The 12,277-nt window shown below is 33.9% G+C and overlaps 1 protein-coding gene across 1 annotated transcript in view; it reads right to left on the reverse strand.

The window, feature by feature from the left end:
- LOC138704247 (lachesin-like) overlaps nt 1-12,277 on the reverse strand; it is a 58,939-nt gene that overhangs the window by 23,045 nt on the left and 23,617 nt on the right. The gene's annotated exons all lie outside the window — the stretch shown is intronic.

The following is a 12,277-nucleotide window of genomic DNA, read 5'->3' on the forward strand; positions in this document are numbered from 1 at the left end:
GTATCAATTTTCATATTTCAGTTCACAGAAGCTTAAAAAAAAAATCCCAAAGCTTAAGTAGGCGATTTAGGGTCTAGTTACCTTGTATGAACGATAATAAAAGTAAAATACTTGAAATATAATCAGTTTTTCATTTTCAATAGTGCATTTTTTATTTGAACAGCATATATTATGCCAGATTTTAAGGACAAACGTTCAACCATATTTTGCCACTTTTTTCTGCATATGATTCCGCCCTCTTTATTATTATCGATCTGTAACGTCGCGAGTATTTTTAATCATATAACTTTGATTAATAATATTAGGCACACAATTACATTTTTCTTTCATTATGAATGCTAACCTGTGTTACAGGAGTTGTTCAAACTGGTATCCGTCTGCATTTACACAATACCGTCTTTACACATATTTTGATGAAGCTGTTATTCGTACGGGTAAGTTTTACGTATTTCCATAATGTTTGCAGCAAAATTTTTCTTTTCATATTGTCTGCAGGCCACCGGCGTGGTTCAGTCGGTTAAGGCGCTTGCTTTCCGGTCTGAAGTTGTGCTCGGGCGTGGGTTCAATCCCAGCTTGAGCCGATTACCTGGTTGGGTTTTTACGAGGTTTTCCCCAATCGCAAGGTGAATCTCAGGTAATCTACGGCGAATCCTCGGCCTCATCTCGCCAAATACCATCTCGCTATCACCAATCTCATCGACGCTAAATAACCTCGTAGTTGATACAGCGTCGTTAAATAACCAACTAAAAAAATATTGTCTGCAACTTCGTATATAGTGTCAGAATTATTCCTGTATACCCATTTTTTAGGGTTTCTTATAAAATGTGAATAACAATTTTATGAACAGTTCTCGGGAATGTGTGAATGCATAAGTGTCGTTCTTTAAATTATTTGTAATAGAAATTAACTCGATTTCGGTAATAGAAAGAGGAACATTGATAGTGATGTATTTATATTTTTATAAAAAATTGATTCTTTTTTGTGTGTGGTAAACGCGATTTTATTTCCTATTTTTTAAATAATTATTAAATTCTGTTGCAGTTAGTTATTCCTCATTAATAATTATTATACCATCACTAGAAATTATATAGGCCTATTGGTAATGTATGTTATCAATCTCATTTCTTTTATCGTTAGTAGCTTCTTTTATAGCACGCCACTATTTCTTAGGATCACTGGAATGTGTTTTTAATTTATGTAATATGCGATTTTCGCAATTTTTATGAGTAATGACTAGACAATGGATGCGGGATGACTTATCGTTGAATGTAGGTGCACATTTACTATATGTTACATTTTTTTCATTCAAACCGTTGGCTCAACAGGTTTTAAACGTAAACAGATGACGTCAACATGCTACTGTATCTCCGTGCAGTCAGAAGGAAAAGAAAAATAGCGTACTGTAGTACATACCTTGCAAGGTTCAGTCCTCGTCATTATTGATGCAATTACCAGCGTTGCAGTGAACGACGATATATTCTCGTAAGTTGTCGAAGCTGAATCGTCTCCGCCTATCGATTAAACAGTTTTTGTATCGAGAGAATTTCTGAAGAAAACCTCTAAAATGGGGATCACTCAATTTCTTTAGACGAATATTTGCACTGAGCATCATGTTGCACGTGTCGTTTAGACCCGCACAATTAATGATGATGATGATGATGATGATGATGATGGTTCCTCAGATTTCATTTCAACTCATTTCCTGTGCGATGTACTGTTGCAATGTTTCTCTATAGCCTGAGTTGTTCTGGTTTTTATTTCAATTTTACATACATTACGCACGATATTGTCTTCGTTAATACATATAATGTCACTCTCATACTTCTTAATTGCATTTCGTATCTCTAAGCGAATTTAACGTTTTGACTTCAACATTATGAATGGATCAGCACTACACTATTCAACTCGTACTACATACTTGAGCAGGATAACACAACTGCACACATTGCGTTGCAATGTGGACCGGGGTTCCTTCGTTATGTACGCTGCTGTACTCGCCAGGTACACAAAAGACGAACGACGCGGCACGTGCCATATACTCCGATACGAAACAACTTCACTTTTCCTTAAGTCATCCTGCATACACTGTCTGGTAATGACAATATATTTCCACATTTGTTATACTTGTTTTTTAATTCTAAATTAAGCTTAAAAGGTTGTTTTGTTATTTTTCTTACTAATCTCTGTTTCGTGTTGATTTTACAGTTCCTAAAGTGATCAAACGTTTCATTTTTTATGTTTACTAGAAAAATGTGTAATTACTAATTAAATTATTATTTATGAAATTTCTTAAGATATCACAAAATTCGAGTAGTTGGAAACTATATTCATGATCTTGACAAATGAGAACTGAGTCCCATATTATATTAATTAGCCATACTTGTGTGCTTCATAGAACTTATTATAGATAAATATAATTGACTTAAATCTATTATATTTTCGAATATAACTTTGTTATTATCAGTGAATAATTAGTTTCATCTATAGAATGTTTGCTTACGTAATGTAGGTCGACCGGCACCTTTGCCTAGCAACATGCTACAAACCATCTCCCACAAGCTTGGCAGTCCATTTCAGTATTTCTGTAGGTGTGGTTGTGTTGGCATTAGATTGCGTGTTATTCTTCTGATTGTGTAAGTGAAATGTTTAGATTTAGGAGTGGTTGTGTTGCGTTGGATTGCATGTTATTGTTCTGATTGTGTTAGTGAAGTATTTAGATTAACTTACTCATATGGGACCATAGAAATTTACATTAGAGCAAAGGATTTTCATGGTAGAGGCTTATCTGAAAAAGAGTGATTGCGGTAAGGTAAAAATACGATTTATAAGGAGATTTCCTAACGTTATTGTTCCATATGGGAACACCATACGTAACCTCGTTAAACATTTAGGTAAACTGCGTCAATATTTAATAAAAGCAGCAGAAGACCACGGCGTGTACTTACTGAGGAAAAACAGGATGAAATATGGGAAAGATTGGAACACACGTCGCCTCGCGCAAGAAACTGGTGTCTCTAAAACCATAGCATATTAAGCCACTAAAATTCTTAAATCCTTAAGAGATGTCAGAGATGTGTTACAGCAGAAGGTCATCATTTCCAATACCCTCATAATCAAGATAATTTCAGTAATAATAAAACTGCCGAGCGTGCGGGAGACTGTTTACCGCATGTTGCATGGCTTTCGTACCGGTCGCGTGCCGCCCGGTCGACTTAATTATGTAAGGGAACGCTCTGTATCTTGTATCTGTAAATTTGCATATGAAAAAAAAACTCTTAAAAATTAATTTTGCTCAAAATAGCCAACATCTTTATGTTTCTGCTTTGCAAGTTCTTCTACTCGAGGATTAAATATTAGTTAACTGTCAATTTTTAAGCATAATTTAATAATAATGTAGGCTAGTTAATTAAAAGAATAATGTACTTAAACTAAATGGTAAATTTTGTAGATATTAGGTATCACTTCTTAGTCCTCGATATAGAACGTACAAAATGGAACATATTATTTATTAATGTCCAATCTAAATTACAAAATAAGGTGAAACTTCGATATCCTCCCATACCACACCCAGGGGAAAAAGTATTTATACCAATGAAAATAAATAACCTCAGAATTATAAGACATCACTCTAGAGACACGATGTGATCACTGAGAAGTTTATATACTGTACTTAATAGGTAACAGGTCTATGTAGGGCACATTACTCCATATTGAATAATTAGCAAAGCAACATCTTTAGTATGACTTGTGGCTTGTAGCCAACACCAAACTTCGAATTCCACTCCTTTGAGCGTGAGACCTTATAAGTTACGACCTAATGTTATAAATAAAAACAATTAACAATAGATATCTCAGTCATAACGTCATACAATACTAGATAAAACTATGAAGTAATTACATAATTAAAATATGACTATTTGGTCGCGGGAGTATCCGTTTTTAGTGAAGAATAATTCGTTTAACATGTTCCTAAATTAATCTTGAATATATTCCTTAATAAATCATTCCAAACCAATATGAATATAGCGTGGATTGTGTACGACGATAATTTTTTGTGTTTGCCCTATTGCGCAATTAAAGTTAACATGGTACATACCTAAATATTGAACCACAAATGTGGGTAAATGATGAGCACAAGAATGCCATTTCATGGCAGTTTGTAAAATTACTTGGATAATCTAGAAAATGAACAGCTCTAGTAAACTCCATGGTAAAATACTATTTTTACTCCAGTTGTATTTTACTCGCCTTTTACGACAACATTCGCAAAAATATGATTATGTTCCATGGACAAAAAATAAAATGTAGATCAAATTAGTATTTTATATGGACTTTAAATATACATTACCGTAGCTCACCCAAATATCTAATCAAGCAACAAAAATATATACCAGTATCTTACTGAATAATTAATATTTAACCCAGATAAGCCTGAAACTTTTTTCACTATGAATTTCATCATATCCTTATAAAATGTACTTAAAATATTCGTTTATATAATTTTTTTAATAACCACTGTGTAATCATGGCATTGGTTTTTGATATAAGTGGCGTCCTACATATAGGTCGGTAGGATATAGGGAGAACATATGGGCAATATGCATTAGTTGTCCGAAATGTAGGAGCGAATGCAGATAAAACGAATTTTGATCTCAATATAAATCAAAACTACAATAATATAGTGCAACAATGTAATTTTAGACTGAATACTTTAACTCATTCTTGTGATAAAATATTATAAACTGTAAACACAAATTGTTTTCTCTTATATATTCCTGAAGTGAGCAAAGTAATAATATGAACATTCAGTGTTCATTACTGTGAATTGCAACGAAATAAATACACATACAATAATTCAGCGGTAAATTGTGCAATATTGTAACTTGAAAATGAAAATTAACTAATCACAGTGATGACATAAATAAACTGTCACATACATGCGAAGTTCTGAATATTTGCTACACATTAGTGTAATATACAAGAAAACACTTGACATGTAAGCCAATGCCACACTTCCTTCCTACAGGAAGTCTTCTGATGACACACTCTACACCTGGTTTGACAGTTCTGTTAGATCACCAAATGTTCGAGCCTGTCGTATCTCGAATCTGCATGTTCCATTCGCGATGCCTTGCTTGGGAGTCTTTTTGTTGAGCGCTTATTTGTCGTCTGAATTCCAGATGATCCAGCTTTCCGTCATTATTTTTGTGGAGAAGCCATGCATTTTGCTCAGCCATGTCATACACTGCATGATTATGGGGAAGTACCATTTTTTACCACGAATGACAATGATATATTCTGATTTGCACGATCAATTCCACCCATGTGTTTGTTGTAGATAGATATATTTCTGGGCTGAAAAATTGGAATTTTCTTTTTGTCAAGTCTTGAATATCTAGAGACACTTTGCAGTGGGTTCACAGGCACGGCATTTTATGCTACAGTAATGACACTGTTATCGTTCCACTTGCAAACGACAACTTTTGCTTCAGCTGTTTGGAAGTCATAAAATCCTCTCTATCTTTTCTTCAGCTCAAGAGTAGTCACCCGGGGGCAGTTTGACTTCCTGTTATCTCGAATTGTAGCAGTAGCTCTGATTTTTCGCTTTCCTAGCTCCACAAATAGAGGAATACTGGTGAAAAAGTTGTCGAAGAAAAAGTAATAGGCTGCATCAGGGTGCTCAAACCTTAACACGTCAGAATACTGTAACACGATGCTACCTCCAAGCCATATTGTTGATAATCTTCGTTTATTGGGGTCGAAGCCCCTTGATATGGCTCAAACCAAATGACGAATCCATTGTCTGTAGCGACAAGCCAAAATTTGAAGATCCTCTCTATCTTTTCTTAATCTCAAGAGTAGTCACCAAGGGCAAGTTTGACTTCCTATTGTCTCGAATTGTAGCAGTAGCTCTGATTTTTCGCTTTCCTAGCTCCACAAATAGAGGAATACTGGTGAAACAGTTGTCGAAGAAAAAGAGATAGGCTGCATCAGGGTGATGGGTTTATTCTTGATGAATTGTTTGCAGCCATGGTGATCTTGAAAATCTGCTCTTTTATTCACTATGTAACATACATATTGCTGGATTACAGAATTTTAAATATTAAAAAGACAAAATTATTTTAACAGAAATGTACGCGGATCATCCTACCGTCCTACATATAGGTCGCTTCAGTTTAGCCTATTATAAACGCGAAGTAATCACAGTAAATTACAATTTTACTTAATAATACGTTGTATTCATGTCTTATAAGTGTACAAATAAAATTACAAAGTTCTAGTTCCACTTAAAAGTAAATAAAATAAATTACACTTACAAAGTGTTTGTCATGGTAAGACACAGACAACTTTCAAACACAAGTATACTACGATTTGAACACTTGCAACATTGGCTGTCTCATCAACAACTAAATAGATGTCTGTAACAATAGCAACAGGACTGCCAACTTGTAGGAAGTCAAAGAGATAGATTTAAATTGAGAAAATATATGCCGTCCTACATATAGGTCAGTAGGTTTATCTGGAGTATCTTACTGAATAATTAATATTTAATATGTACCGCGTGTATATTAGTAAAATTATTTCATCTCTGACTTTCATTCGTTCGTAAATAAACGCAACGCAAATCACACACCAAATTTTATTACCTCCAAATAGCATTAAATTTCACTACATATCGCTTATTCATGTATAGTTTCGACAGTATATCAAGTTGTCTGTGCGTAAGGATCTGTTTTAATCTTACCTTATAATGCATTTGTAAAACTCTTTATATCTCATTAAGTAAAAATTTTGCATAGAACAAAACTTGTTGTAAACATTTTTCAAAGCAAATTTTGTTATGTAATACCTACTAAAAATCAATAATAAGCGAGATATTTCGATTTATTTGCTTCAGGCCCCTTATAACCCCTTTCAAAGAAAGTATTTTGAATGCAATGTAGCCTAAAATCTAAGTGAGAACTGACTTATACATACCAATTTTCATATAAATCGGTTCAGTCATTTTCGAGTGAAAAGGGACAGACAGACAGACAGACAGACAGACAGACAGACAGACAGACAGACGAATGGATGGACGGACGGACGGACAGACAGACAGAGAGACAGACAGACAAGAATTTCAAAAATGCGATTTTCGGTCTCAGGATAGCTAATTGTACATGTTTACACCAATTATTTTTGCAAAAGCGAAAATTAACAGAAAAATATATGTTACAGATTTATTACCGGTATTAATAAGCTTATATATATATATATATATATATATATATATATATATATATGATTAATACTTTGAATTTGATGAAACGAAAACTGTAAAACTGTTCATAGAGTCTTTAGCAGAATTAAATACAGAAAAGGTATAGAACTGTCTGGATACTTTAAATATCAAAGTTATAAAGATAATGGAAGCTTTTAAAAATTGGTATGGCGTTAACAGACTTATAATGAATGTTGACAAGACAGATTATTTTTTCTAATTCTCGATTTATTAATGGATACCTGTAAGTTTTTGGGCATAATTCTCGATGATAATCTCTGTTGGTATCCTCATCTTGACTACGTTTCCAACAAACTAAACAAAATTTGTTATGCTACAAGATGTTTAAAACAAACGCTTGGTCATAACAGCTACAAGGGAGATCCCAGAAGTAATGCACACTGCACATGCTCTCCCATATCCGTGGATATGCTTGGTTTTTATTTATTGCGTTAATAGTGAGAGTTATTCCGAACAATTCTGTGCAAGTTCAATTAAATTATTGAATTTTTTTTGTGTATAAGCGATTGATTTGGACTACGAAAATCAATCAGGTCATTAATTGAAATAGAAACTCTACATGGACGTACGTCGCCAGAATTTATGAGAATACAGCTGTGACCCAACGCATCTGAGACCTAAATTGCAAAGGAGAATTAACGGCATCCAAAAGCTACCACAACGTTGGGAAACAGTCATAACACTTCAAAGGAAAAGATCTTGATGTAAGTGGATTGAAAAAATAAAATGAGTGCGAATGAAATAAGTTTGAGCATTACTTCTGGGATCAACCTCGTATATATACATTTTTTAGTAGGTTATTTTACGACGCTTTATCAACATCTTAGGTTATTTAGCGTCTGAATGAGATGAAGGTCATAATGACGGTGAAATGAGTCCGGGGTCCAGCACCAATAGTTACCCAACATTTGTTCGTATTGGGTTGAGGGAAAACCGGAAAACCCCAACCAGGTAACTTGCCCCAACCGGGAATCGAACCCGAGCCATCTGGTTCCGCAGCCAGACATGCTAACCGTTACTCCACAGGTGTGAACTCACTCTCGTATATATTTTGCTTATGCTCAGTCCATCTTATCTTACAATATAATTCTCTGGCATAAAGCAACCTATGTTCAGAGGGTTTTATTCAAGCATAAACGGATTTTACTAATTATTTTTAATTTGAAATCAAGGGATTCTCTTAGAGACATTTTAGAAATTAAAAAATTAACCTTTATCTTTTTATTTATTTATTTATTTATTTATTTATTTATTTATTTATTTATTTATATGTCTTATTTTTACAAAATAATAGTGAAACGTTTAAATTATATAAATATGTACAAATGTGTTACAGAAAAAAAAAGGAATTAAGTATTCATTGAAAACGATAGAACGTCTTATTATTCAAAACTTCCCACTGTTAGTCACATTGTAAAAAAAAATTACCACCTGACATTACAAATTTGTAATATGAAGAAGTTTAAGTTGGTATTAAAGGATTATGTATATATGTCATGTTTTTACTTACTCCTAGAATTTTATTGTAATTAAATTTATTGATGTGTCCATCTGTACCATGTACCGCAGCTAAGAAAATACATTATATGATATCAGGGGCGGCTTTAGAGGTAGTGCCGTTGTGCCATGGCACTACCAGAATACAGAAGGAAAAGGAGAATTCATATTTTCCGCTCAAAACCTGAGAGAAACAAGTTACGCTTATACAATCTCTACCGTCAATATGATCTTTGCAGCGAAACACGTTCTAACCAGTGTTTGGAGGATGGATCTGTGCCAGGCACTACATCCCATAAGAAATATAATGGGATGCGGGCGCAGTCTTCATGTTCGCTCGTCCTTTTCAGCATCTAAAGCATGATCTAAAATGTGCCAGGCACAAATTGCCGCTGGCTTTTGCAATGCTTGTAAAACTGTATACATCCCCATTTACTACGCCGATCCCTTACTACCTCTCGCTCTGTCAGTCCTTCCGCTTTGTCGGAACAAGTTTCGTAGAGCGAAGGCTGCAACAATAAGATAATAAAATCTCTCCCGGTTTCTTGAAAACTTGCTTGAGAAAGTTTTCACTTTATTATTTCTACAACAGTACCAATTGTAGTGTGAACGTGTTAAAGTCGTGAGGTTGTCATCGTAATAGTGGTCGTGTTATCGTGTTGTGTACTGTGAAAAAATGAACACGGTTGGCGCTTTATTGAAATCTCCGTTTTCAACATTAACTTATGAAAACAAACTTCGTGTTAAAGAATTAGGCAGACCTATACCGCACTTAAATATTCATCAAAAGCAGAAAAATACTAAAGTTAATAGATCTCGCAAATTCAATCCAGATATTTATTTAAAAAACAACTGGTTGTGTGGATGTGATGTGAAAAATGCGTTCTTCTGTTTCCCGTGTGTTCTGTTCCGAGGTGAACTTAGCTGGTCAAAAGTGGGTGTGACAGATTTAGTACACTTATGGGGTAAAATAAAAACACATCATAAGTCAAAGGTTAATATGAATAACGTCTTCAGTTTGTCTATGCTGGGTAAAGTGAACACTGAAAATCAGTTAAATTCACACTACAGACTCGCGATTGCAAAACACAATGAGCAAGTTGATAAAAACAGATATGTGTTAAATTTAATAATAAATTGCATACGATTTTGTGGGGCACTAGATTTAGCACTAACAGAGCACGATGAATCTGAGGAGTTTTGTTTGCAAAATAGACAACTTCAACAAAAAATGATTAATTTATTTTCAAGTCAGAAGAATCGGCGAATGGGTTTTATCTATCGCGCATATTAACCTGGTCAACAAAAGTGCTCAAGTGCTCCAGTTGTATACATTTTGGTGAGTGATTATTATTATTATTATTATTATTATTATTATTATTATTATTATTATTATTATTATTATTATTATTATTATTATTAGAGACGAGAATTTCATGCACTATAAAATCCCAAAATATGCATGCATTCATGCACTATAAAACAATGAAATATGCATGATCTAGCGAAAAATACATTAAAATATGCACTTTTATTTTTGTTTCAAATGTCTTATTTCACTTCACCTTTTTTGCACAGTTAAAAACCTAACAACATTTTAAAATTTGTTTCTGTGAGGTTCCTGCACTTGTCAGTCAATATGTTTTTGTAGGCAGAGAATGACCTCTCTATATTGCAAGAAGTTACGGGTTTGAACTTGAATGAACATATTTGTGACAGTGTCAGGTCAAATTCTTCATTCAAGTTTTCGCCACAAATAACCTTTTCACTGAACAAAATAATCCGCAGTCCGGGTTAGCATTTATGACCCTGTCCAATTTGTTTTTCGCCGCTACATCCACTTTCCCACGGGCATAAGTGAGGAATCTATGAAATTCTTTGCAGATTCTTTCTTTTGTTCCATTCTTACAATATGTGAAACAGATGCGACATGCTGGTCGACTTGACATTTTTTAGTACATTTCATCTGAAATTATAATAGACCTTACGGTTACCTAGATACGATTTAAAAACGGACATCGTAATTTAATAATTATTTTAAACAAGCTTTGTATTTTTTTTTTACAAAGAACAATTGTCATATAAAATGTTCGGAAACAGAACAGCATTGCTTAACTCTTTACTCCAACAGTCGCAAAATACGACATCCTCATCTTATCTAATAAAATCTTTTCCTTTACAGTAATCTACTGTGCAAAGAGTACACTTTTGGAATCTTTAAATTGGAAACATATTAGAACCACATTAACACGCGCAAACAGAATAAACAAGCACATTAACAACTTACGATATTCACACACAACAAATACAGTTTAACGATGATTCCAATTTTAGAAGAATCTAAATTGCTACTAGTACTAGAAAAGGAAGAGAATTTACAACCTCCCTGAAAGAGGATGCTTTTGACCTGAATTATTTGTCGGCAATTTCCTTGAACCCTCTATATTTCCTCTCTACTTACTATTCTCAAAATATCCAACGTAATAAATTCATTTATGACACGCAGTGTATAGAGGGTCGTCGGTAAAGTGTTGTAAAAGTGGACTTCCGTCCAGGAAAAGGTCCTCTAACACCTTATTGTGAAAATCTTAACTTTTCATTTAATTTTTCTGTTATTTAGTTTTTTTTTTTTTATTCTTCAATCCTGATTCTGAAGCTAAAATATGGGATATAAAATCGAGAAACTGAGGTGTCCACACAAAACCATTAAAACATGCATTTAAACTGAATGTAATGTATATTATATGCATTATTAAGCTAAAAATTACCTAAATATGCATTATGCATGTTTTATCCCTAAAAAGTCGAAAACATGTAAATATGCACGGGAAAAGTACACATATTTGGAACCGGAAAGTAATGGAATGGATAAGTACTAAGTATGAGCTATGTCCTATGTTCTTATAAAAACATGCATTTGCATGGAATTCTCGTCTCTAATTATTATTATTATTATTATTATTGCTTATTTCTTGTCTTTGGTTTAGACCATAGGCGGATCCAGGGAGGAAACAGTAGGAAAAAGAATTACCCTCCCCCTTAGGGTATCCTGGATCTACCACTGATTTTGGCACTAGGCATTAAATATGTATGAGCCGCCACTGTATGATATATGATCTGAATTAAAGTCTAGAAAGTACTACGTTATATAATTATTTGTCTGTCTGTCTCCTTTCTTCTCGCGCTCTCGAAAAGAAATGATGTAGGAGCAAAGAAAGAAAGAAACGAAGAGAGAAGAACTGAAATACATCTGATGGTTCTTGTCTATGCGGATGACGTTATATGTTAGGAGAAAATTCGCAAACGATTAGGGAAAGCACGGAAATTTTATTTGAAGCAAGTAAAACGATTGGTTTGGAAGTAAATTCCGAAAAGACAAAGTATATGATTATGTCTCGTGACCAGAATATTGTAAGAAATGGAAACATAAAAATTGGAGAGTTATCCTTCGAAGAGGTGGAAAAATTCAAATATCTTGGAGCAACAGTAACAAA

This window comes from Periplaneta americana, chromosome 8 (genome assembly GCF_040183065.1).
Source record: "Periplaneta americana isolate PAMFEO1 chromosome 8, P.americana_PAMFEO1_priV1, whole genome shotgun sequence".
Lineage (NCBI taxonomy): Eukaryota > Metazoa > Arthropoda > Insecta > Blattodea > Blattidae > Periplaneta > Periplaneta americana.